At 44.6% G+C, this 27867-nt stretch overlaps 1 protein-coding gene, 1 long non-coding RNA gene and 1 pseudogene across 4 annotated transcripts in view; 2 read left to right on the forward strand and 1 right to left on the reverse strand.

Moving 5' to 3' along the window:
* The first annotated feature begins 8491 nt into the window (after window positions 1–8491).
* On the forward strand, window positions 8492–8651 carry LOC132207598 (U2 spliceosomal RNA; annotated as a pseudogene).
* A 1662-nt stretch (window positions 8652–10313) lies between these two features.
* On the reverse strand, window positions 10314–27149 carry LOC132207593 (uncharacterized). 3 transcript variants are annotated; one of them, XR_009443610.1, is made up of 4 exons: window positions 26956–27149; window positions 23278–23319; window positions 18075–18175; window positions 10314–12495 (listed from the first exon to the last, which is right to left on the reverse strand). It is a non-coding gene; the product is annotated as an uncharacterized LOC132207593 (long non-coding RNA). The 3 variants fall into 3 exon arrangements; XR_009443609.1 differs by having other exon boundaries at window positions 23234–23319; XR_009443608.1 differs by having other exon boundaries at window positions 23155–23319.
* The window catches only part of LOC132207592 (ral guanine nucleotide dissociation stimulator-like 1), a 61781-nt gene continuing 60687 nt past the window's right edge, over window positions 26774–27867 (forward strand). Inside the window, exon 1 of the mRNA XM_059643547.1 lies at window positions 26774–27867. The gene's annotated coding sequence lies outside the window, so the exon portion shown is untranslated.

Genomic DNA, 27867 nt, shown 5'->3' on the forward strand with positions numbered 1-27867 from the left:
GGCCAAGCCCAGGCAGATGGGACTAGGATAGTTTGGGATTATGTTTGACATGGACTGGTTGGGCTGAAGAGCTGTCTGACCCTGTAACTCCTTCACAAGCTTTTTCCCCACCTCCATGTATTCTCTGGGACATACCAGAGCAAAGTACCAAACTTCAGTTCAATTAGTTTTGAGCAATTCCTCTTTATTAATTCTAATCTCCCACAGTTTCTCATTTTCACAGTCACTGTCCTGTAGAATTTCTGGAAGATTTCCTATATCTTATTCTGTGGAAACAGAATTAATGTATTCACTCAGCAGTGGGTCAGTGGGGGTTGGGGTGAAGAGAGATGGCCTCTGTCAACAAGTGAACACATCAGAGCACTGCACTTAGGAGATGATGGACATGGCACCACTGCTACTTGGAAAGTTCTAGAATCTAAACAGTTCAAGGAAACTGTCATTTGATGGCCATCGACGGGTTATGCTGAAACCATTGACACAAAGCTGTAACCTCCTCATTTTAGAATCAAACTGCCCTCACACTTTGCAACTGACATAGTTCGAGGTAGAGATAAGAATAAGTACACAATCAAAATTTTAGTAACTGCAAGTGTGGCCAGAAGAGAAATGCGACTGGAAAGGAGCAGATTATGATTTATTCATAAACAGCACTGAGGCAGAAGTGAAGACTGGGAATATTATTGGTGATAAAGGGAATACTGTGATATAAATCAGCTCAGGACAAAATGGGCCAATGGTGGTTATGAACACTTTTATTCTTCCTCGGGGGTTTGTAAGTGAAGGTGAAAAAAACCCTCGAATAAGAATTGAGTTTGTAACTGAAAGTGAATACAATAGTTTCCTTCTTTGCCAACTACAGAGCTCAGAAATTGAGTCGCTGGTCACAAAGGCTTACAGAATAAATGAATGGACAGAGATAGAGAGACTTACCGGGAACACCAACAATAGCGAGGATGGGATAGTAACCCGCTTGAATAACCATCAGTACAGCTTCTATCGACAATGTTAAAGGCGCCCAATTGAGAGAAAGATAGTAAAGGCCAGAGGATAAACCCCTGTCCATTGTTGGAACATTCCAATCTATTCCTCTCAGTTTCTTATACATTGTTGTCACATTCCCGGCTGTGGTTCTGAGATTCTGATCCATAATTTGGAACATCCCAATCTGCTGTTCACAGATTCTGATCTCTCCCTCTCTCTGGAGCTGCTGATCCCAATTGTGTTGAATATGCCACAGCCACAGATACTGTGGGATAACGCATTGGGAGAAACCCCTTATTAATAGAAGAGGAAAACCCTCCAGTGACACAGTTAGTATCCATGGAGACTGACATTAATTCAAGTCACTGAACAAACAGCTCCAGTTAACCCCTTCCACTCTGACACTTTTAATGTAACAACAATACCTGGTTTGGGTGACATTGCCTACTGTTGGACTCAATGCCCATCTCCAATTCATCTCACAATGATAGAGACAGAGGAGAAAGTTGATACTTTCTCTGCACAGGCTCGATGATTCTGCCGTGTTATCCACATGTGATGACGTATGTAACCATTTTCCTCAGAGCCAAATGAGAGGTTGTTATTTCACCGAAGTCTCCTCCACCACAACAACTGCCAATCCAAACACTGTCTCTGGCCACGACAACCTGGAGAAAGGCAGGAAATGTGGGTTTTGCTGAACTTTCCTCTCACTGCACTAATAAATGAACATTTTATCCTTAACACAATATTTTCAATAATTTGCTTCTAAAGTTGCAAACAAATTTTTTGCAGTTTATACAGCCTTTCCTGACCAATTTTTTAGCCTGAGCCCAAAACTAAACATTACATTTCCAATAGCTTTGCTTATTGGGAGGAAAGGGTCAGAGACAATATCTATGTGAGTGATTAAGGAACAGTAAGGAAGAGGGGACAGTGGCTGTGCAGACTGGACAGGACTAACATGATATCGCCCATTAGGCAATTTCTTCTTCATAGATGGAATAAAATAAAATGCAGAGAAAGAGACAGAATAAATTTGGCTGAAGGAATGGCGACTGACAAGGTGAAAAAAACACGATAGGTTGCAACGGAACGGAGGAGAAATGATTTTATATACACTGTTTAATCAGCGTATGTGTGTAGACATATAAGATTGTTCACATATGCTCAACACATTCAGGGTTATTATTGGAGATATGATGAACACAATATGGCACAGACGATGTGACCTTGTCTTGTTTGTGTCTTGTTAACATTGCATTCAGTGGAGGGAACCCATCTCCCCCATTCACAACTTTATTTACTCTCATTGTACATCTGCTTCTCTTTCAACACAATTAAAAGCCCATTTGTATTTTGCACCGCATCCCAACACCCTCTGTTTTCTGTTAGCCCTCCTCCACCTCTGGTAAGGTATTAAAAAGGCCATTTTCTGAACCTGTTCAGTTCTGAAGAAGGGCCTCGCTGGACTTAAAGCCTTAACTCTGTTTCTCTGTCTCCAAAGATGCATCTAGACCTGCTAAGTTTCTCCAGAAATGAATCAGCACTGATTGGATTTTCAGCAAAACAAAGAACCATGCGTGCTGGAAATCTGAAAAATGAAAAATTGCTGGAGAAACTGGGAGCTTTGAAAAGGCATCACTGGATCCAACAGCTTAACTTTGCTTTCACTCTATAGACGCTGCCAGACCTGCTGAGTTTTTCAGCAAATTGTGTTTTTGAATAAATCCCAAAATCGTGTGTCAAAGTTGCTCAAACGCCCTGTCCAACATGGATCCCCAAACACTGAGAAGTGAGTGACAGCGCAAGGTGCACAAATGCATTGGTTCCAAACGACATAACGCTGGCATCACTGACACTACAGAGCTCTTAATCATGGTCAGGGAGAGAAACATTCACTTTAAAAACCTTCCAACAGAGTGGAAACAAGCCCACCAGCCTAACAAGTCCACACCGACCCTCAGAGCACCCCATCCAGACCCGGCCCCTATTACTCACCTAATCCACACAATGGGCAATTTAGCATGGCCAATTCACCTCGCCTGCACAGCTTAGGTCTGTGGGTGGAAAGTGGACCACCTGGAGGAAACCCACGCAAACACCAGAGAATATGCAAACACCACACAGACAGTCATCTGAGGGTAGAATTGAGCCGACATCACAGGGGCTGTGAGGCAGCAGTGTTAACCACTGAGCCACTGTGCCACCCAAAGATGTCCCTACTGGAAATGAAAAGGTTCAGATGAATATGTTAAAGGGTTTTGAGCAATGTGACAAATTGGAGACATGACACCATGAAGAGACTGTCAGAAGAATGTGAATATTAAAATGGAAGTGTTACCACATCAGAAAATAGAGTAGGTCACTGCATACAAGGGCAATGGGGACTCAGTCTGAACTGGGGAACATGACAATACACTTATTGCAGCTCAAAACTGGGCATCCATGTGGTGACGTAAACCACAGCAGCAGCAGCAGCAGCAGCAGAATTGTATTCCACCAGAATCTGTGACTCTTTGTCCCGGATAATCCCTCAGTCTATGATTCCCATGAAGCTGATCAATGGCTCAGTGACGAGTGCGGGCAAACATGCCGGGGTCAGAACCATGTGTACCTGAAACTGATGCCAACCCGTTATAGCTACTGCATTCAACTGCTTGCATTACAAACAGCAGAACTGAGACATTACAGACAGGGTGGAATGATTGCAAGATCAACAGACCAACTATCCTGCTACAGCCAGTCATAAATGGTGATGGGGACAGCAGGAACTGCTGATGCTGAAGGCTGAGATAACAAGCTGTGGAGTTGGATGAACGCAGCAGGCCAGGCAGCATCAAAGGAGCAGGAAAGCTGATGTTTCAGGTCTGGACCCGTCTTCAGAAAAAAAGTAGGGGAACAGAGCTCTGAAATAGAGAGGGGGGAGGCAGTGATAGAAGGTAGATAGTGGAGCAGATAGGTGGAGAGAGGATGGACAGGTCAAGGAGTTGGGGATGAAGCATAAAGGTGTGCTAGGTGGGGAGATTTGACGGGGGTTGGTCAGTGAGGAGGGAGTGTAGGTGCTCCACAAAGCAGTCTCCAAACATGCGAGATAACACAGTGTGAAGCTGGAGGAACACAGCAGGCCAAGCAGATTCAGGGGAGCAGGAAATTTTGACGTTTCAGGTCGGGACCCTGATTCAAAAATGGGTGAGGGGAAGGGGATTCTGAAATAAATAGGGAGACAGGGAGGCGGATAGAAGATGGATAAAGGAGAAGATAGGGTGAAAGGAGACAGACAGGTCAAAGAGTTGGGGTTAGAACCAGTGAAGGTGACTGTAGGTGTGGAGTTAAGGGGAGATAGGTCAGTCCAGGGAGGATGGATGGGTCGGCAGGGTGTTGGGTGAGGATAGTGGATAGGGGATGGGGAAGGGGCTTGAGATGGGAGGAATAGTTGGGGAGGCAGGGACTAGCTGGGCTGGTTTTGGCATGTGGTTGAGGGAGGGAAGATTTTGAAGCTTGTGAAATCCACATTGCTACCGTTGGGCTGCAGGGTTCCCAAGTGAAATATGAGATGCTGTTTCTGCATCTTTCGGGTGGCATCATTGTGGCAATGCAGGAGGCCCAGGATGGACATGCCATCCGAGGAGTTGGGGGGGGGTGGAAATTGAAATGGTTCGCGACTGGGAGGTGTAGTTGTTTGTTGCGAACAGAGCATAGGCGTTCCGCAAAGCATTCGCCAAGCCTCCGTTTGGTTTTCCCGATGTAGAGGAGGCCACAACGGGAATAGCGGATACAGTACATAACATTGACAGATGTGCAGTTGAACATCTGTTTGATGTGAAAAGTCTTCCTTGGGCCTGGGATGGGGGTGAAGGGGGAGATATAGGGGCAGGCATGGCACTTGCTTCGGTTGCAGGGAAACATGCCGGGGGTGGTGGGGCTGGAGGGCAGTGTGGACCGGACAAGGGAGTCACAGAGAGAGTGGTCCTTCCGGAAAGCAGATAAGGGTAGGAACAGAAAAATGTCTTTGGTGGTGGGGTCGGATTGCAGATGGCGGAAATGGCGGAGGATGATGCGTTGGATTTGGAGGTTGGTCATGTGGTATGTGAGGACGATGGGTATTCAGTTTTGGTTATTATTGCGAATATGGGTGTGAGGGATGAGTTGCGGGAAATGCGGGAGACATGGTCGAGGGTATTTTTGATCACTGTGGAGGGGAAGTTGCGGTTTTTGAAAAAAGAGGACATCTGGGATGTTTGGGAGTATCATAGACCGAGACATCTTTGTCAAAGATCATCAGTCTCCTTTGCTTTGTGCAGAACATCTTCAGTTTCTCCAACCTGACCTTACAACTAATATCCCTCAGTTCCTGAATCATTCTGATCCATCTCCTTTCAATCACTCCACAGACCCTCACATCCTTTGTGCACACCACCTGTTTGTGCAGACCCGAATGCTCTGTGTTCAAGTGGGTGATGTTGTCACACACGGGCAATTGCTCAGTGACATCACCCTGAATCCTGGGCATTTCATGAACTGTGGGTTTCTTCTGACCCCAGTGGTTCTGATATCTTTTGAGCTGCAGACTCCAGCATTTGATTTTAACGTTGAAGACAATGAAATTATTTCAGTATTTTTAACCAGTAATGTACACATTTTGTATCAGAGATAATAGGAACTGCAGATGCTGGAGAATCTGAGATAACAAAGTGTGGAGCTGGATGAACACAGAAGGCGAAGCATCATCTTAGGAGCACAAAAGCTGACGTTTCGGGCTTAGACCCTTCATCAGAAAAGCGGAATGGGGAGAGGGTTCTGATATAAATAGGTAGCGAGGGAGAGGCGGATCAAAGATGGATCGAGGAGAAGATAGCTGGAGAGGCAAAGGCGGCAGAAAAACTGCTCAATGTCCTAACGTGACTGCCATTCATGGATGTGTGGGTGAATGAGGACAAAGGTAATCCCCTTACTGAGGACTAACCGTTTGACCTCAGTCAGTGGGAGGTCTGGGGGGATGGTGAAAATTCGGCAGGGCTCAGCGTGGCTGTCTCCTCTGGGGCTGCTGACTGTGGACTGTTTGGCCTGCTGTGTTCATCCAGCTCCACACTTTGTTATCTCATGTACACATTTTGCTTCACATACTGTTCTCAGTCATCTGACTCTGGTGTTGGTGTGATGTAAATCATATCCCACTAACATGAGGATTTTGCAGAGGTGACAAAGAAGATTGATGAAAGCAGAGAGGGTAAACATTGTTTGGATGCACTTCGGAAAGGTGTTTGAAAAGGTTCCTCATGGTAGACTGGTTAGATCACATGGAATCCAGTGGAAGCTAGTGATTTGGATCCAAGACTGGCTTGAAGGCAGGATGCACAGAGTGACGGTAGAGTGTTATATTTCGGACTGGAGACCTGTGACCTGTGGTGTGTCACAAGAATCAGTGCTGGGACACTGCTTATCCATAACTTTATATAAATGATTTAGATGGAAGCACAGAAGGGATGGTTAGTAAGTTTGCAGATGGCCCCAAAATTCATGTTGTTGTGGATAGTGAAGAATGTTATCTCAGAGTACAACGGGACCTTGATCAGATGGGCCAATGGGCCAAGGAGTCTCTGATCGAGTTCAGATAAATGTGATGTGATGCGATTTGGTAAGGCAAACTAGGGCAGGACTTATAAGTTAATGGTAAGGTCTTGGGGAGTGTCACCAAACAAAGACATTGGGGTGCAGATGCATAGTTCCTTGAAAGCGGAGTCACAGTTAAGACAGGGTGGGGAAGAAGGCATTTGGCATGCTTGCTTTTATTGATCAATGTACTGAGTATCGGAGTTTGGACGTTATAATGCATGTGTACAGAACATTGCCACTTTTCGAATACTGCACTCAGTTATAATATTCCTGCTACAGGGAAGTTGTTTAACTGAAAGTTTTCAGAAAAAAAAACATTTACAAGAGTGGTGCTTGGATTGAATGGTTTGAGCTACAGGAAGAGGTGGCTGAATAGGCCGGAGCTGATTCCCTGGAACGTTATAGGCTGAGGCGTGACCTTACAGAGGTTTGTAAAATCATGAGAGGCTTGGATGGGGTGAATTGTCAATATCTTTTCCTCAAGGAAAGGAATCCAAACCTGACAGCATGGGTTTAAGTTGAGAGGCGAAGGGTTTAAAAGGGACCTGAGGGACAGTTTTCCACGTAGAGAATGCTGCATGTATGGAGGAGGTGGTACAATCACAGCTCTTAAACAGCATCAGGATTGGTAAATGAATAGGAAGGCGACAGAGGGATAGGGGCCAAATGTTGGCAAATGGGACTAAAATAACTTAGGATATCTGGTTCGAATAGACAAGTTGCAGCAATCAGTCTGTTTCCATCCTTTATATCTCTACAGCTCTTGGATCTTAATTTACAATTCTAAATTACCAGATTGTAATTGGAATGTTTGGAGTCGAAGCCAAACCATTTGTGACTTATTCAATGTACTGAACTTAATATCCAGCATCACGCTGCTCATTTCCATGAAGGGCGGGGAGTGACGTTAGGGATGTTGGAGTGGTTTGGGGACCAGATTTCATATATTCCAGGTCAGATGGATTAGTCTAAGAAATTCTGTTTTGTAACTGTGACCCAGTACTTCCTGACAGGGATATTACTTGATCAGAATTAGAATTTGTTTCAAGTATTTGATTTGATTTGGGAAGAGGCAGGCATTTTTACGCATTGCTAACAGTTCAGTTTGCTTAGTGCACAGAATAGAACGGCACAAAAATCAGACCCTTTTAGCAACTGCAGGCACATTGACACTGCAGACAGTTACACATTCCAAAGAAACAGACGGGGTGGGATGGGTTTGGAGGGCAGGGGATGGTGATTCGCCTTTTTTTTTGTAACAAAGAGTCACATTTATCAAGGGAGGTAGATCCACCATTTTCAGCGAGTGGTTCCTTCCTGCCGGCTGTACACTGCCTGAGAGGGTGCTGGAAGCAGAATCATTCATGGCCCTCAGGAGAGAGTTGAATGATGACAGATTTACAGGGCATCGGGAAGAGCATGGTGGGTGGGACTGGTGAAGTTACCCACACAGACAGCTGATGCAGAGAGTGACAGGCTGAAGCACCTTCCTCTGTGCTGGGACATTCTCTGAGTGTGCGGTTCTGCACCGATTGTTGCTGCAATCTCACTGACCCGCTGCTGGTCATGGAGCTGGCTGATGAGGCTTGTTGGTGACGTCAGCTCCGCCCTACCTCATCTGATTGGTACATTTCCGATGACCTACATTCACTACGAAGATTTTTTTCTAGAAAAGTGATGAAAAAGCACTGGTGCAAACTGACTTGTTTGCCCTGGTTAAGAAGTCCAGGAGTTTGGGAACAACAGTAAAAACTGTAAGCAGTGATTTACAAGTCTTTGCACACAGTCAGGCTGATGGAAAATAGGATCAAGTGTGTGTTATATCAAGTGTTCAGAGTTAGTGGCTATCACATGTGTGGAACCGTGGCCTGGGTTTCAATGTGGAGAGGACACTGCTGAAAAAGCATTTGTTTCTCTCAGCTGTAATATCTTATATGTCCTTTACCTAGGGACCCTATATTAAACTGATTTTTGGAGCAGGGAGTTGGAATATGAGCTTTCTCCATGCATTATTGTGGTATTGCAGTGTTCCCAGGAATGGTGCAGTCTTATTAAACCAATTTTAAAAGCGGACTGATCAAAACTTGAGAAATCCGAGGTGTAAACACCTTGTTATCTCAGATTCTCCAGCATTTGAAGTTCCTACAATCCTTGAAGAATGCTGGGATATGCTCAATGCTCTGGAACCGTAATCATGGAATTCCTACAGTGTGGAAACAGGCCCTTCAGCCCAACAAGTCCACACCATACCTCACAGCATCCCAGCCAGAACTATAACCTTCCTAATGTACCCCTCCCTGAATACAACAGGCAATTTAGCACAGCCAATCCAACTAACCTGCACATCTTTGGACTGTGGGAGGAAACTCACACAGACATGTGGAAAACGTGCAAACTCCACACAGGCAGTCACCCAAGGCTGGAATCGAACCCGGGTCCGAGTGCTGTGAGGCAGCAGTGCGAACCACTGAGCCACCGTGCCACTAAAATGCTTTCTCTCAGTACTTTCACCCAACTTTCTCTAAATATGCTTGTTTCAAGGTAAACGTTAATCTCTCCTTTTCTGCATGTTCAGCACTTGCTCTGAAAGTTATCACCTCATCCCTGGTACATGCTGCACCTTCCCACCAACACCCTCCCTGAATATTCACACATGACATCAGAAGTAAAAGAAAATCACCTGCCAACACTACCTCACTACAAATAGCATTTCAGAAAAAAATGCTATCAAAGTGTTCACTAGTTTTGAATTTGATGTTGATGACTTGGATGTATTGAACGAGAGATTTTGGGAACACTGTGAGCCAGGAAAGGATATGGTGTATACAACGCACGTTTTTCAAGTGAGTGCAAGAGCAACCAATCAAACAGGTGTGCATGTGACTGCTTCATTTTTCTCAAGTCGAGGCCTGTGAGTTTCATCAGATTACTGACTCACTGATGTGGAACACAACTGCGAATGACCAAGTCAGGTGGCATATTACACCGAAAGCCAATTCTCAAATTAGCCAGACCAATAGATATTTGCAGATCTAGCAAAATGAGCCAGAGTGAAATAAAAATGTTACATCAAGATGCAGAATTGCCTGTCCACAAAGTACATTCTTGCTGTCAGAACTCTACATGCTTTTCAGCACCTGAGGCATGTTCTGCTTAGGGCCTGCCACAATATCTCTGCCTTTCCCTGGCATTTTAGCACTTTGATGTCTCAACTAGAACCTAATGTCTCACAGTGCTCCTGTCTTGCCTGGCTGTTTACTGCAGGCATAAGCCATGCAGCTTATCACTGTTATTACCAGCAGTCAGTCAAGGGCGAGTCAGCAGATGGTCACCAGTTACATCTTCAAAATGCTCCAGCAGATTTGTTGAGCCTGAATTATGATCATCAATCCAAGCTGACCCTGTCCATTCCTGCCATTGGAGGTCAGTTTGATGAAATTCTCAAAAAGTGTTCGGGAGTTTGGGAGGTTCAAGTCCATAGCTCTCTGAAATTGCAACACAAGTAGATAAGATGGTGAAGAATTTTGCTTTCGTGGTACACAGCATCAGGATATGGTCAACGTGGATGTCTGGTTCATAAGTGGCATGTCAGAGCATGCACTGTTTGTACGAGAATAACTATGGTTTCAACTATGAAATGGCCACAACTTGCTCAAAAGAGAAAGTGACCATCAAGCAGTTTGAACTGTCAGCTGTCAAATAAATTAAGACAGTTTAACGTATTTGCAGGAGTTTTTAATTTTTTTTAAAAATTCATTCATGGGATGATCACATCACTGGATAAGAATGGCAGTTTCCTTCCCTGTAGGCCATCGGTGAACAGATGGGTTTTTCCAACAAAGACAATGGATTGACAGTCATCATCACATTCTTATTTCCAGATGGATTCACACCTAGGTCCCCAGACCAGTATCTCAGCCTCTAGGGAAGTGATGGACAGAAGACTAAATAGAAAATATGTACTAGAAATCACACAATGTTTTGGTTTATGTTTCCGTCATGAGATCCATCACTGCTATGGACACCAGGTAAAGAGCTGAAGAGACTGCAATGCTCCCAGGCAGAATCACAGCGGTCACCAGGTTTCATAGCCGACGGGGAAAATGCAAATCAGGGATTATAGGACATGACTCAACCCAATCCTATGTTTGGATTTAAAACATTCCTTTGATTTTTATCCACAAACTGAAAGATTACATTGTTTCCAATAAACAAATGTCTGTGGGAGAGCAACAGAATCTGTCATTGTAAAGGTGTGCAGACCTATCTAACAAATAAAGGGCCATCGAGATCATCACAGAATTCCTACAGTGTGGAAGATGGCCATTCAGTCAATATCAACCCTGCAAAGAGCATCCCAACCAGTCTCACACCCTACCCTATCCCTGCATTTTGCACACAAGATACTATGGGCAATTTAGCATAGTGAATCTACATAATTTGCACATTTTTGGACTGTGGGAGGAAACCAGAGCATCTGGAGGAAACTCACGCAGACAGTGTCTGGGTAAGACAATCTTCGTCAGGTCAGTGCGGACTTGATGGGCTAAGTGGTCTGCTCCCACAGTGGAGGGATTCTATGATCTCCAGAAACAAGCCCAAAACACACGGTTTTTGAATCGACTATAACAAAGTGTGGAGCTGGATGAACACAGCAGGCCAAGCAGCATCTCAGGAGCACAAAAGCTGACGTTTCAGGCCTTGACCCTTCTCTAGGCCCGAAAAGTCAGCTTTTGTGCTCCTGAGATGCTGCTTGGCCTGCTGTGTTCATCCAGCTCCACACTTTTTGTTATCTTGGATTCTCCAGCATCTGCAGTTCCCATTATCACTGATACTATTTTTGATTCTACTGTTAGCTATATTCAAACCAATCAACTTATTCAGAAATTTGCTGGTCATTAACCAGGAACCAGGAATGTACCAGGAAATCCCTTTTCACATATCATGCAGGTGGATAGGCTTTAGTCAGTGTGAATGTGTCGATGTGTTGTGACAACGTGACTATTTCCAAGCTCTACCTTACACAACTGTTAGTGTGACATTTTATTCACAATACCAGCACCTTTAATTGAGCAGGTATCGGTAACATCTGTACAAACAGCCCAACACCATGGTTTATTTGATAGTGAGAGTGACAGCAATGTTCTTCAACTGTGGTTGTCTGCGAACTCGCTGGTGTGTTAACAGTTTGGATGACAATGAATCCCTTCCCACACAGAGCTCATGAAAGGTCTCTCCCCAGAGTGAACTCGCTGGTGTATCAGCGGGGAATTCGAGTCAGCAAAGCCTTTCCCTCACGCAGAACAGGTCAATGGTCTCTCTCCAGTGTGACTCTGGTGGTCAGTTTCTAGCTGGGATGGATGAAGAAATTCCTTCCTGCAATCTGCACATTTCCACACTGTCTCCCAGTGTCACTGCACTGGTGTTTGGACATTTCAGATGAATCTTCACAGACTCTTCAACACACACACCATGTGCATTTCTCCCCAATGTGAGTGCTGCTTTTTCCTTCAATGTTCAAAATCCTGAGAAAATTGGGTTGTGATAAACAAAGTGACCGTCAGACCTGGATGTGGGCCTGTTTAAATTCTCCAACTGCAGACTATACTTTCAAAGAGAAAGTAAGTAAGAAACCAGAAGGACACAGATTGTGAAACTGAGAAATTCTCTGGACATGTGTGCAGCAACACTTGGGGAATATGCTGGATCACCATTAGAACAAATTCATTCATAAATATCCTCCAGGTAAGGGATCCAGTCAGTGTTTGCATCAAACTACCAAAAGAGAGAATTGGGAGAGCCAGCGAGGAAGGACAGTCATTGTATAGATCTGTAACTCCACCTTTCAATCCCTCTGAAAGAGTAAGAGCAGTGCAGAAGTAAAATTGTGGAAATCTGAAATGAAAACAAAAAAAATGCTTCATCAGCGTTGTACAGCACAAAACAATCCCTTTGGTCCCAGTTGTCCACGCTGACCAGATATCCCAAATTAATCTAATCCCATTTGCAAGCATTTGACCTATATTCTGCTACACGCTTCCTATTCACATACCTTTTAAATGTTGTAACTGTACCAGCTTCCTCTGGCACCTCATTCTGCACAGGCACCACCCACTTTCCCTTTAAAAAAAGGAAATTTGCTGGAAAAGCTCAGCAAGCCTGGTGGCATCTGTGGAGGAGGGGGAAAAAAGTTAACATTTCGGGACCGGTGACCCTTCCTCAGAACCCGAAACTCTTCTCTCCTCCACAGATGCTGCCAAACCTGCTGAGCTTTTCCAGCAACTTTGTTTTCTTTTCAGATTTACAGCATCTGCAGTTCTTTTGGCTCCCTTTTAAAGACTTTCCCTCTCAGCTTAAGCCAATGTTATTAGTTCTAGTCTCTAATTCAGGTTAGTTCTTCCCTAACCTGGGAAAACAATCTTGGCCATTCACCCTACACCCACCATAATTTTATTAACCTCTAATAAGGTCACCCCTCAGCCTTCAATGCTCCAGGTAAAATAGCCCCAGCATATTCAACCTCTCCCTACATCTCAAAACTTCCACCTCCTGCAACATCCTTATAAATCTTTTCTGCACCCTGCCAAGTTTAACAGCATCATTCCTATAGCAGGGAGACCAGAACTGAACACAATATTCCAAAAGCAGCATAATCAATGTCTTGTTCAGCCTATAACATGACCTCCCAACTCCTACACTCAATGCACTGACCAATAAATGCCAGCACAGCAAATATCATCTTCACTACCTTCTGTACCTGCAATCCACCTTCAAGGAACTGTGCACCTGCACCCCAAGGAGTCTCTGTTGCATAACAGCCCCGAGGGCCTCATCAGTAACTGTTTAAGTCCTGCCCTGATTTGTCATTGCCATAATGCAAATCGCTCACATTTATCTGAACTAAGTGTATTTCTATCACTCCTTGGCCCATCAACCCATTGATTACGTTCCCATTGTACTTGGGAAGTAAACTCCTTTGCTGTCTACTACAACAACAATAATTTTAGTGTCATCTGCAAACTTACTAACCATTCCTCCAATATTCATTCCACATGATTTGCATCAATGATAAAAAAAGCAGTGGACCCAGCACCAATCCTTGCAGCACACTGCTGTTCATAGTCTTCCAGACTGAACCCGCTCCCCGCCCCCCACCATGATCCTGTTTCCTACCTTCAAGCCAATTTTGTTTCAAATAGCTAACTCTCCCTGGGTTCCATTTGATCTAATCTTGCTAACCAGTCTGTCATGTGGAGCTTTGGTGAATGCCTTGCTGAAGTCCATAATAGACAGTGTCCACTGCTTTGCCTTCTTCAATCTTCTTTGTCACTTCTTCAAAAAACTCAATCAAGTTAGTGAGACAAGATTTCCTACTCACAAAGCCATGTCTACCATCCCTAATCAGTCTTTGCTTCTCTAACCACATGCAAATCCTGTCCCTCAGAATCCCCTCCAGCAATTTACCCACCACTGACATCAGGCTCAACGGTCGATGGTCCTCTGGCTTTTCCTTAAAGAATGGCACCACATTAGCCACCCGGCCTTCTGGCACTTCACTAGTGTCAGTGATACAAATACCTCAGCAAGGGGCCAGCAATTACTTCCCCAGCTTCTCCCAGAGTTTGTGGGTAACACCTGATCAGGTGCCAGGAACCTATCCACCTTTATGCATTTTAAGACATCCAGCACCTAGATCTCTGTAATATAGACACTTCTCACGACTCATTATTTATGATTCCAAGCTCTCGCACTGCCATATCCTTCTCTGCAGTAAATACTAATGCGAATACTCATTCACTATCTCAGCCTGCAGTTCCACACAGACAGCCTTGTTGATCTTTAAAGGGGCCCCTATTTTTTCCCTTGTTGTTTTTTTGTCCCAAATGAAGTTTCAGAATCTCTTGGGATTCCCCTTAACTCAATTTGCCAAAGATAGCTCATGTCTCCTTTTTGCCGTCCTGATTTCCCTCAAGTATACTCCTACTGCCCCTATACTTTGAAGGATTGACCCAAATCCTGATGTCAGTACCCAACATGTGCTGCCTTCTTTTTCTTGACCAGAGCCTCAATTTCTCCAGTCAGCCAGTATCCCCTACATTTACCAGCCTTGCCCTTCACGTGAACAGGAACATGTGCCTGGCTCTCCTTATTTTAGTTTTGAGGGCCTCCCACTTTCCAAGCATTCCTTGACCTACATATTACCTCTCCCGATCATCTTTTGGAAGTTCTTGCCCAATAATGTCAAAGTTGGCCTTACTTCAATTTAATGCATATTTAGAATTTTGAAATGTATAAGTTTTATATGTAAACTGATCACATCTGCCTGCATCTGGCATATACTCCTCTAAAGCTCTCTTATCTATGTCCCTATTCAAGTGTCTTTTAAACAATGTGACTGTACCTGTATCTGCCACTTCCTCTGAGTTTGTTCCACACGTGGACAAGTTCGTAAAAATAAAAAAATCCATGTCTTTTTAAATATGTATTTCTCCTCTCACCTTACATACATGTCCCCTTGTCTTGAAATCACCCAACCTTGGGAATAAACCCTTGCTATTCGCATAATCTGTGCCCTCATGATTTTATCAACCTCTAAGGTCACTCCTTAACCCATTATACTCCAGTGAGAAAAGTCCTAGCTTTGTCTGTCTATTTGATAATCAAGCTCTCCAATCCTGGCAACATCCCAGCAAGTCTGTTCTGAACTGTCTCCAGTTCAATAATAATGTCCTTCCTGTAACAGGGCAACCAGAGCTGCACACAATACCTCAAATGAAGCCTCAATGTCCTATACAACCTCAACATAACATCCCAACTCTGAGACTCAGAGGTCTGAGCAATGAAAGCAAGTGTGCTAAACAACATATTAACCACCCTGACTACTTGTCTACATAAACTTCAAAGAATTATGTACCTGAATCTCAGCATTTCTCTGTTTCACAACTCTACCCTGGGTGCAACCATCAATTGTTGGTCCTACCCTGTTCATTTTACCAAAATACAATATCTCACATTTATTCAAATTGAACTTCATCCTCCACTTCTCAACCCATTGACATAATTGATCAAGATCTCACTGTCATCTTAGATAACCTTCACTAACCACTAATTCTCGTATCGTCTGCAAACTTACTGATCTTGTCCCTTAAATTCGCATCCAAATCATTAATATAAATGAGAAACAAAAGTGGCCCCTGCACAGATTGCTGTGGAACACACTGGTCACAGAACTCCACTCTGAAAAATCCCCCAACACCACATTCTCTCCGACAACTAAGCCAATTCCGCTTCCAATAAGCGAGCTCTTCCTGAATCTCGTGTGATCTAACTTTACTCATTAGTCTACCACGTGGAACCCGGTCAAAGGCTTCACTCTCACTCTGGGAGGTGCTGCAAATCTGACCCAATTCCCCCGCTATTTGTCCATCATTCCTTGAAAAGTCAAATCCCAACTCTCTTCTGAGAATAACTGCTAAATCTGCATCCAGCTACCATTCAGACTGTTCCAGATCCTGGGAACTTGCTGAGTCAAACAAACAATCTTCACATTTTCACCCTGCATTATTTGCCAATTAGCTGAATGTTGTATTCTACGGTTACCAAACATTGCTACAATGGAGAATTATCTCGGCTTCTGTTAGCTCTCTCCAAGCCAGAGACCCACCATAATTTTAATTGACTTATGGGATGTGGTCTTTCCTGCACAAACTAATATTGATTGCCCATTTTTATTGGATTTGGAGAAAGTGGTACTTTCTATGACTGCTGCACTCCATGTGCTGTAAGTACACCACTGTGTTGTTATGATGATAATCCACCCTGGAGCCTCACTACCCTCCCGATTGCAGGAATCATACCTCAAACTTCACTACCCACCTGATCATGCCCTCGAGCCTCACTACCTGCATTACTGCAGGCATTACCATCGAGCCTCAACACGCTTCACATCTCTGGAATCCCTCCCCAGCCTCACTACCTGCCTATCGTTGGAATCCCCCACTAGCCACATAACTCACACCATCTATTCAGATTCCTCCAGTCTCACAAACCACCTCATCTCTAATCTCCTCCAGCCCACAAACTTCTTTAGCTCTATAATTGTCTTCAGCCTCACAAACCTCCCTTTGTCTGAGGTCTCCTCCAGCCTCACAATCTTCCCCATTTCTGTAATCTCATCCAAGCTCACTTTTCCCTATTTTTGGAATCTTCTCCGGTCTCAGAACCCTTCCTGTCTCTAATATCGTCCAGCCTCACAAATGGATGATACAAGAATGATATTTCTTTCCTCTAATACAATCCTTATTTTTATACATCCACTTGATGGCGGTACTTTCAATTTCCTGGGCTTCAGGCCCCTGAATTTCGAGGTAAACCGCATTACGTCTATACCTCACTTTTCTCCCGAAAATACTGACCAATCATGAGTCATTTGTTCTAATATCTCATATTCTGAAATGACTTGACATATTGCTGGGTATCCTCCTATGTGAAGAGTCTCGGAGGTCTACAGCACAGAAAAAGTCTTTGTGGCCCATCCAGCCTGTGCCAGTTAAAAACCACCACCTAACTATTCTAATCTAATTTTCCAGAACTTGGCCCATAGACTCTGCATTGGCATCACAAGTGTGCATCTATATATATCTTAAACGCTATGAGGATCTCTGTGCCTACCACCCTCACAGACAGTGAGGTTCAGTGCCATTGTCACAGCATGATGACATTACAGACAGGAAAAGAGACGAGCTGAGTCTGTGCAAACCAAAGATCCCCCACACACTGTGAAAGACGGGAGGGTGCCTGATCGGAGGCAGAGGAGATTTAACAGAATGGTTTGTAGGGAGAGGGTTTTTAGTTGCATGGTTAGGGCTGTTTTTATTATAATTTTGTGTGACTTAGACATTTCTGGTACATATTGAGAATATCCATCTACAATAGATGGACTTCCTCTCAATCTCTCTCCTCGCCTGGGGTGCAGTAATCTTCAGGTTAAACCAGCCCTATGGTCAGGTAGGACAATGGTGACTTTACCTTAGGCATAGTGATGCCACTGTGCCTCGGTGGTGTAGAGGGGAATGTTGCATGTGGTGGATGGGACACCACTCTGACACTGCTTCATCTGGAGGATGTTACCTTTCTTTAATATTGTTGGGGCTGTACTCATGCAGGGAAGTGGAAAATGTTCCAACACAATCCGGATGAGTTCCTTACACACAGGAAACAAACTGTCATTGGGTAATCAGGTGCTTGGGGAAACTAAGATTGATCTCCTTGTAACAAAGGATTTTGAGGGGACCTTTGATAGGAGGTGTTTACAAAAGATAAACATTAGGACGGCAAAATGTACACTCAACTGGCCATAAAAAAGGGCTACAGGACATATATTAAAAGTCGTAGGAAAGATCTATTGAGAGAATGGGGTAATAAGAAAGAAATTTTACATGGCAAATGGGAATGAGCAGGAACACAATACTCACACACAATGCGAATATCCAGGTCCTGATTGAATTGAGTAATTCTGTCAGAGTTTGGTGTTACAATTATTGAGCTTCCTACCTGAAAGTCCACTTGTAATATCCTGTAACACAAATTCATAAAATCCATCACTGTCAGAGTAGGAATCCACAACATCCCCTCCTCCTGGCCGAGGGTAACTGTGCATTGTTCCTGCTGCACATTATTCCTTGTGGGAGTCAGCAGCTGATTCGAGGGATTTCTATTTGGGTTTCTAGGAATTTCCACATTGGGGCTTCATGTCACTGAACAGAACAACAGGTGTTTGACACAAGGCAAAGAATGGCCAAGATTTAGTGAGATGCAGGCAGCAGGATTTGCTTCCTTTTCTTTCCTTCTGTGCTGCTGCACTGCCACAATGAGACATCAGCTTTTCCGGCCCAATGCAACTTGATGAACAAGTTGTCTCGATTCTGAGAAATGGGCAGTAAGCTTCTCCCAGTCATTTGAAAAAACGCCCCTTAAAAAGGCAGCAATTACGTATGTGTCATGTTGCCCAGTGCTCCCAACAAAAAGATGAGAAGAATGAGGAAGGATCTCATAAAAAGGGATAACAGTCAAGTTCCATGAGGGTTAGAGTTTATGGAGAGATATTGATAAATGGGCGACAAGTCGGCAAATGGAGTATAATTTGGGAAAACGTGAAGTTGCTAATTTTTGAGATGACCAAAGAACAGTGTTATTTAAAAATGTAAAAACTGTGGAAAACTGCAACACAAAAGGGATTCAGGAATAATTGTGCAGGAAGCATGAAGCGAGCATACAGTTGCAACAGGTAATCGGGAAGGGTCATGGGATGTTATCCTTATGTCAAGGTGTTTGCAGTAGAAGAGTTTGGAATACATGTCTTAGGACAAATGTACAACTTGCTGGCAAGACCACATCTGGAAGAATGTGAGCAGCTTTTTTGGTCCACTTATTTGAGCAAGTATATAACTTCACTGGAGGCATTTCAAAGAAGATGAACTAAGATGATCATTGGTTTGGAGGGATTATGTTTTAAGCTAAGACGAAACAGGTCTGGAATATACTAACTAGATTTTTTTGAAGAATGAGAGATGTTCTAATTAAAAATAGAGGATTCTCAAGGGAGTTGACAGGATAAATGCTGAGGAAATATTTCTCATCGTGGGAGCAGATTCTCGATAAGGCAGAGAAGAGAGGGTTCTCTTTTGGAATTGTCAAGCTTAAGGCAACACAGACATGGGAAAGGGGTTTCAGTCGCGAATGAGCTGGAGTGAGGTGGAGAGAAGGAGCATTTTAGAGATTGAAATTTCTGGCATTTGTGATTGAAATGTACGGTAAGATGTTCATCTTGAGACCAGATATGACAGCATTATTGAGAAGGGTGCAGTTCAGCCTCAGACAGTTCCCAATGAGAGGGATGGATTCAGTACAATAGTAAGGAAAAATAATTTGTAATAATAACTGAAGGCAATGTGTTTTACTATCACAAAGTGTTATTGGAGGAAATTTCAACTAATCAAGTAGTGGAAGCATGATAAGCAGTTTTATAACTGAGTAACAGTGGAGCAAAGTGATGGAGACGAGTTAGATCTGAACATTGTAGAATACATGTGAAAGTTAACACAGTGCTTGTGGAAGATCTCACCTCCTGGAAGTATGTTGGTGAGAAACAGCATGGGCCAAGGATAGATCCTGGAGGGACATTTACGACATGGATTTCAGACAGGAAAGAGAGATGGAGTGGGATTTTCCAATGACGGTGAGGTCGAACATTGGTTTTAAACAGAATGGGTGAGAAGGACATAACCGGAAAAGAGAAACAGACAGAACAAGTAACAATATCTGTGAATTGGCATGGGGGAAGAGGCAGGGAGGAGGAGGAGGAGGAGAAATAAGAGTTGGAATATTTGTAGTTTAGTGAGAATAGGGCAAAGTGTTAAGATGAGCTCTGATAAGGCTTGACATGAAACTGGACAAAGATGCAAGTTTAAGCCTAAAACGAGGAGCAACATGCTAAGCAATTTGGTTTGGTGGGCTTGTGGAAGAGAGGGAAGCAGCAGAGGCAGCTGATTGGATTGTCTCAATCTTAGTGACATAGAAACTGCATGTGTCTCCTTCACTTGCTGTTGGAGCGGAGGATGGAGGAGACAGGATGATGGACAGTGTTTTGCAAAGAAACAATGCCTGTGTTAGTGATATTTAAAAATGAGTGAACAAACCTGATGACTAACTTTTATCCAGAATGTTAAAATGTACAACAGAAGTCCAGGTTCAAATCCTATCTCAGCAGATGGTGGAATTTGAATTCAATAAAAAAAAACTGGAAGAATCAACTGGTTGCCATGGCAACAATTGCTGATGACAGAGTGAAAAAAAAATCTAATGTCCTTCGGGGAAAGAAATTTGCCAACCTCAGCAAGCCACTCAGTTGCAAATCACTGCAAAGTTTCAACAAAGGAATGAAGCTGGGTGGCCCATTTGGCATCTACCAGGGAACTAGGAAAGACAACTGCAGAATCAGCCCTATCGGCCCCCCAAACTCCTGCTTAATAATATCTGGGGGCTAGTGGCAAAATTTGGAGAGCCGCTTCAAAGACGAGTCAAGGAACAGTGTCAGACTCATGGAAACATACCTGGCAAACAATGACACACACCACTATCATTGTCCTTAGTGAAGCCCTGTCCCAGCAGACGTGACAGCACAGTGCTATTCTGACCAGATTATTTGACCTGGGAGTACTCAACATTGACTCTGACGCCTGGAAGTCTCATGGCTCCTGCTGATTACCATGTACCATCCTCCCTTGGTTGATAAATCAGCAGTAGTATTATCGCTAGATTATTAATCCAGAGACCCAGATAACATTCTGGGGACCTGGGTTCGCATCCTGCCATGGCAGATGGTGAAACATGAATTAAATAATGATCTGGAACTAAGATTCTCATGATGACCATGAAACCATTGCCAATTATCAGGAAAGACCCATCTGGTTCACTTATGCCCTTTCCGGAAATGTGCCATCCTTACCTGGTCTGGATGACATGTGACTCCAAACCCATAGTGATGTGCTTGACTCTTAACTGCCTTCCAGGTAATAAACGCTGGTCCAGCCAGCGATTTCCACATCCCAAGAGGGAATTTTAAGAAACAAAAAACTCCATCATGTTGAACAGCACTTGGAGAAAGCACTGCGAGTGTGAATAGCACTAAATGTACTCAATGTCCACATCAGGAGTAGTTTGCAGGAGGATTACCAATCAGGCTGGTCGGGTCCTGAAGGACAAAGCTGCTTGGCTGGGACTGCAGCAGGTGCTGACGCACCAAACGGGGAAAATATAGCTGATCTCATCACCACCAATTTCCCAGCTGCAGAGGCATCTGTCCATGACAGGATTGTTAACAGCAACCACCGCACAGTCCTGTGGAGACAAAGCCTCATCTTAAACTTGAGAATACCCCCCATTGCGTTGGGTGGCACTAACTTCGGCTAAAAGGGACAGACTTGGAACAGACACAGGAGCTCAAAACCAGATATCTATGAGGCTTTGAGAGAGACTGCAACAGTAGCAGACCTTCTCCAGCACAATCTGTAACCTCATGGCCCAGCATATCCTACAGACAGCCATTGCCATTGATCCAGGGGACCAACACTGGTTGAACGGAGAGTATTGGAGGGCACGCCAAGGGCAGCACCAGGCATACCTAAAAAATAAGGTGCCAACCTGGTAAAACCAAACAGGACTATCTGCATGCCAAATAGCATAAGCAGCAAGAGTTAGAGCTAAGCCACCCCATAACCAATAGATCAGATGCAAGCTCTGCAGTTCTGCCACACCCAGTCGTGAACAGTGATGGACAATTAAACAACTCACTGGAGGAAGAATGCCAAAAATCCCCATCTTTACCCGACACAGGAGCCCAACCTATCCATGCAAAAGACAAGTCTGCAGCAATCTTCAGCCAGAAGTGCCAACTGGATGATCCAACTCAGCCTTCTCCAGAGGTCCCCAACATCAGAGATGTGAGTTTTCATCCAATTTGATTCATTTCACATAATATTAAAGAAATGAATGAACAGTGCAAAGGTTATGGGCCCTGGCAACACTCTGACTAGTGCTCTACAGCTTGCTAGCATCCAAGCCAAACTATTTCAGTCCTGCTACAGCGCTGGCATCTACTAACAATTTGGGAAACTGCCCAGGTCTGTTCAGCACAAAAACATTGAAAATCGAACCCGACCAATTTCCCCTCAAGCAATCTACTCTCTATCATCAGTAAAGTGATAGAAGGTGTTGTCACAGCAGTATTAAGCAGCACTTACTCAGCAGTAACCTGCTCAGTGACACCCAGTTTGGGCCATGGTGGGCACTCGGTTCCTGATCTTATTACAGACTTGATCCGCAAATTCACAAACAGCTGAATTCCTGAGGTGAGGTGAGGGTAAACAGCAGAGCCCTGCACAAAAACCACTTATTTCCACTTCAGTGACAATGACTGACAGTGACACCTTAGTTTCAGCTCATCTGCTGAACCTCTCATCTATTCCTGTGTTATCTCTAGACTTAACTACCCAAATTCACTGCCAGTTGGCCTCCCACATTCAACATCCCTGCAATCTCAAGAATACCTAAAATTCTGCTGCACACAAGTTCATTTGTACCAAGACCTGTTCACCATCACTACTGTGCTCCCTGAACCACAAAGGCTCCTATTTATAAGCAACAATTTAAAATTCTCACCCGTGATTTAATTCCTGGCTGTGATGAGCCCTATCTCCCTGCACCAAACAACCTTCAAGACTTCGATAACTCATTTAGTTCCAGACTCCAACAATGCGTTTAATCATCCCTTCACTATTGGAGGCTGTTTCTAAAGTTGCCAGAAAACGTGATCTGGAATTCCCCTGATAAACCTCTTAGGTTTGCTTTCCTTGAGAGAGTCAGGAAAACCTGTAGATTTGGTAACTTTTTGGTCACCTGACCTAATATGGCCTTACGTCAAAAGTTTGTTGATAATATTTTTGTGAAATTATAAAACATGATAAAAATACAAATAGTTTGTTGATTTGGACATACACCATTAGCTCTTCAGTAGCTCTTCAGTATCGCTAGATGAATGATCTGTAACTTCTCAAATGGAGCATTGTGAGAGCACCTTTATCATACAAACTGCAGTAGCACACGAAAGTTAAACATCACCTTCTCCACAGGTGACAGGGCTTTGGCAACGATCGCTGGTATCTGTGGAAGGAGAAACACACAGTAAATGCTGCAGAAGTGCAAAATGAATGACACAGATAAAAACGCTGTAGAATTTGGTGGTCTGAAATGGAAGAAAAATACACTCTCTTTCTGGGAAAATATTTCCTGACTGTGAAAGATACCATTCAAAAATTAATCTGGTAAGAGAGCAGCACATGGTCAGGGGGTGGGCAGCAGTGGAAAATTTATTTACAAAAAAGGTACAAGGAAATTACAGTAAAATACTACAGAGATCAAATCTATCCATCATTAGAGACTGAAGAGATTAGACACCGACAAAGGTGATCAGGGAGCACAGAAGTGAGTAAGAGCAGTGTGAGCTGCTATGATCCAACAGTCTGGGAAAAAAAATCCATAAGAAACAAACATTTCTCTTGGATAAGAGATAATAGGAACTGCAGATGCTGGAGAATCCAAGATAACAAGGTGTGGAGCTGGATGAACACAGCAGGCCAAGGAGCATCTTCGGAGCAGGAAAGCTGACGTTTTGGGCCTGGACACTTCATCAGAAATGGGGGAGGGGAAGAGGATTCTGAACGAAATAGGGAGAGAGGGGGAGACAGATCAAAGATGGAGAGAAAAGATATTTGGAGAGGAGACAGACAAGTTAAAGAGGCGGGCATGGAGCAGGTAAAGATGAGGAGAGGTGGGGAGGTAGGGAGGTGATAGGTCAGTCCAGGGAGGACAGACAGGTCAAGGGGGTGGGATGAAGTTAGTAAGCAGGAAATAGGGGTGCAGCTTGAGGTGGGAGGAGGCGATAGGAGAGAGGAAGAACAGGTTAGGGAGGGAGGGACAAGCTGGGCTAGTTTTGGGATGCAGTTGGGGGAGGGGAGATTGAGGCTTCTGAAATCCACATGGACACCATTGGGCTGCAGGGTTCCCAGGCAGAATATGTGTTGCTGTTCCTGCAACCCTTGGGTGGCATCATTGTGGCACTGCAGGTGGCCCAGGATGGACATGTCATCTGAGGAATGGGATGGGGAGTTGAAATGGTTCGTGACTGGGAGATGCAGTTGTTTCTTGGAAACTGAGCGTAGGTGTTCTGCAAAGCAGTCCCCAAGCCTCCGCTTGGTTTCCGCAATGTAGAGGAGGCCACAACGGGTAGAGGGGATGCAGTATACCACATTGGCAGATGTGAAGGTGAACATCTGCTCGATGTAGAAAGTCTTCTTGGGGCCTGGGATGGGGGGGGGGGGGAAAAGAGGGAGGAGGTGTGGAGGCAAGTGTAGCACTTCCTTTGGTTGCAGGGGAAGGTGCTGGGAGTAGTGGGGTTGGAGGGCAGTGTGGAGCGGACAAGGGAGTCACGGAGAGACTGGTCTCTCCGGAAGGCAAGCAAGGGTGGGGAGGGAAAAATGTCTTTGATGGTGAGGTCGGATTGCTGATGGCGGAAGTGTCAGAGGATGACGTGTTCGATCCGGAGATTGGTGGAGTGGTATGTGAGGATGAGGGGGATTCTTTTTCAGTTGTTATTGCAGGGACAGGGTGCGAGGGAGGAGTTGTAGAAAAATGCAGGAGACACGGTCAAGGGTGTTCTTGACCACTCTGGTGGGGAGGTGGGGAGTGGAGTTGCGGTCCTTGAAAAACAAGGGCATCATAGATGTACGGGAGTGGAATCCTGGGAGCAGATGCGGCAGAGGTGAAGCAATTGGGAATAGGAGATGGCATTTTTGCAGGACGGTGGGTGGGTGTGAGATGTTAATGTGATAACATCCCATTAATTTAAAGAAGTATAGAAATCAAAGTCTTTCATCTGCATTTGATTCCTATACAGAGACTTTGATTTATAGAAGTAAAGTCTTTTATCTACTCACATCGGTATGCAGACACTGCCCTGAAGCTTCCTGCCCAGCTAGGAATTCAGTGTAAAGCTTTTGTAACTCCTTATCTTCTCACACATCGGCATGCAGACACTGTCTTAAGTTTCCTGACTGAACTGAAATTAGAATCAATCTGTATCAAATAGGGTTAGTTGGGGAAATTTTGTAAAGGTGTGAAACCTCTAAAGCATGTAACTTCTGTCGCTGACTAAGGGGCCAGGGCACTGACTTTGTCCTAGCCAGACATACTGGCAACTTGAAATCACAATCTGTCCCGGACAACAACTCAAAATCACCTCCTGCCATGAGCAGCTACTTCACAAGCAATCGATACTATATCCTGGTCTTTTATGTTATCGATGTAATAATTGCTTGGTATCCTGTTTTTGTCTGTTGTAGTAATTGTTTTATGTATCATGTCATTGGAGGTTGTGAAATCGTTTTCTGTATCATGTCTTTTGTAAAGTATAAAAAGCAGGGACTGTCCGGAGAGAACTCCTTGTGAGACTTTGCACTGTGTGCCGGGTTGAGTACAGTGATTCTTCACAGCTTGTACTTGCTTGGTAAGAAAATGATTGGTGTTTTTCTAAACAGGTCAGTGTCTTGTTATTGCAGCACGTCCGTGAGGGTCTCCGAAAACAAACTTGACAGGTGGGAGGTGGTGTATTCTAGGTAGCTGTGGGAGTCAGTGGGCTTGAAATATATATCGGTTTTGAGATTGTTCCCCAAGATGGAAATAGAGGACCAGGAAGGTGAGAGAGGTGGTTAGAGATGGTCCAGGTGAACTTAAGGTTGGGGTGGAAGGTGTTGGTGAAGTGGGCGAACTGTTCGAGCTCCTCATAGGAGCACGAGGCAGCGCCGATACAGTCATCCATGTACTGGAGGAAGAGGTACGGAAGAGGGATTGTTCCAACAAAGAGGCAGGCAAAGCTTGGGCCCATGCAGGTACCCATGGCCACCCCCTTTGTCTGTAGGCAGTGGGACGAGTTCACCGAAGCACATAATGGCGTCAGTGGAGGGGAACTGGTCAGACCTGCAGGACAGGAAATAGCGTAGGGCTTTGAGGCCATCTGTATGGGGTATGCAGGTGCTAATGTGGTATACTGCACCGCTGCACCCGTTCTGGCCTCCTCTACATCAGGGAAACCAAGCAGAGGCTTGGGGACCGCTTTACAGAACACCTACACTCAGTTCGCAATAAACAATTGCTCATCCCCACCTCCCTAACCTGCTCTTCCTCTCACCTATCCCCTCCTCCCATCTCAAGCCACACCCCCATTTCCTACTTGCTAACCTCATCCCACCCCTTTGACTTGTTGGTCCTCCATAGACTGACCCATCCCCTCCCCACCTACACTCACCTTTACCTGCTCCATCCCCACCTCTAACTTGTCTGTCTCCTCTCCACTTGTCTCCCACTCTCTCCCTGTTTGTTTCAGCATCCCCTTCCCCTCCCCCATTTCTGAAGGGTGTGGGCCCGAATACGTCAGTTTTCCTGTTTCTCTGATGCTGCCTGTCCTGTTGTGTTCCTCCAGCTTCACCCCCGGCCCTTTTAAAGTTTCAAAGCTGTCGCGCATGCGCCCCGCGGATCACTGCCCCCAATAAAGATGGTGACGATCACACGGGCCTATCGCCATCGGAGGCGTTGATTTGTTTTCTGCAAACGTGAGTCTGGGAGTTTCAAATGGGTGTGTTTTCCGACGTGCACTAACTGTTTGTAAAACTTCCAAACCCATACGAATATCACTTCCCTCCAGCTTTCTACCGTTTTGCTTTCTTTACTGTGGCCTGCTCTTACCTCAATTGCACAAATCTTGGTCTCAGCGAGGGATCTAGGCCCGAAACGTCAGCTTTCCTGCTCCTCTGATGCTGCTTGACCTGCTGTGTACATCCAGCTGCACACCGTGTTATCTCGGATTCTCCAGCATCTGCCGTTCCGGTTATCTCAGCGACTCTGCACCGCACTCGTGGATGATCACGTGGTTTTCACTGATCCCGCCCTCCCTTCATTCTGATTGGGCGACATCCGTCCGGTCATGCACGGCACACCTGTGCTCCTATTGGTCGCGCACTGACATCAATCAGCCAGACTTCACTGTGAGCTGGAGCATGCGCAGTGCTTTGTGTTATTGTTCGAAGCAAATGAACGTCGTCGCAATGTTTCATTTTGAGACGAATGAGACTGAAAACTGGATCTGTCTTTTTACCTTCACAGATGCTGCCAGATCTGCTGAGCTTTTCCAGCAACTTTGCTTTTGTTCCTGATTGACAACATCCCAGTTCTTTTGTTATTTTTTAATAAGTCGCGATTGAAAAGGCTTCCTGCAGCTCAAAGCTAAAGGTACTCTTGATACCGCTCTGTCAGCCAATAGAGAAATAGCGGTGAAATAAGGGTAATAAATACAGGTCTAGCAGTCCTCAGGTAAGATGTAAAGGGAATAATTATGAATATGAAGAACATCACGTGGTGAAGTGAGGTGAGTGTTGTTCATATGAACTGTGATTGGGCAGAGAGGGAGGTTAATCAAAAAAGAACAAGCAGAAAAGAGATTCTCAAGAAAGGTCTGTGCAATGGAAAGCAACGAGAATCAGAAGATAAAAGCCCAACACAAGAAAAAGTTTGAAGACCGCGGCTGCAGAAACTCCAATAAGTTGTTTCACTGCTCTACTGCCTAGTTATTGACTTAAGCAGTATAATCCACATTCAACT

This window comes from Stegostoma tigrinum, unplaced genomic scaffold (assembly GCF_030684315.1).
Source record: "Stegostoma tigrinum isolate sSteTig4 unplaced genomic scaffold, sSteTig4.hap1 scaffold_109, whole genome shotgun sequence".
Lineage (NCBI taxonomy): Eukaryota > Metazoa > Chordata > Chondrichthyes > Orectolobiformes > Stegostomatidae > Stegostoma > Stegostoma tigrinum.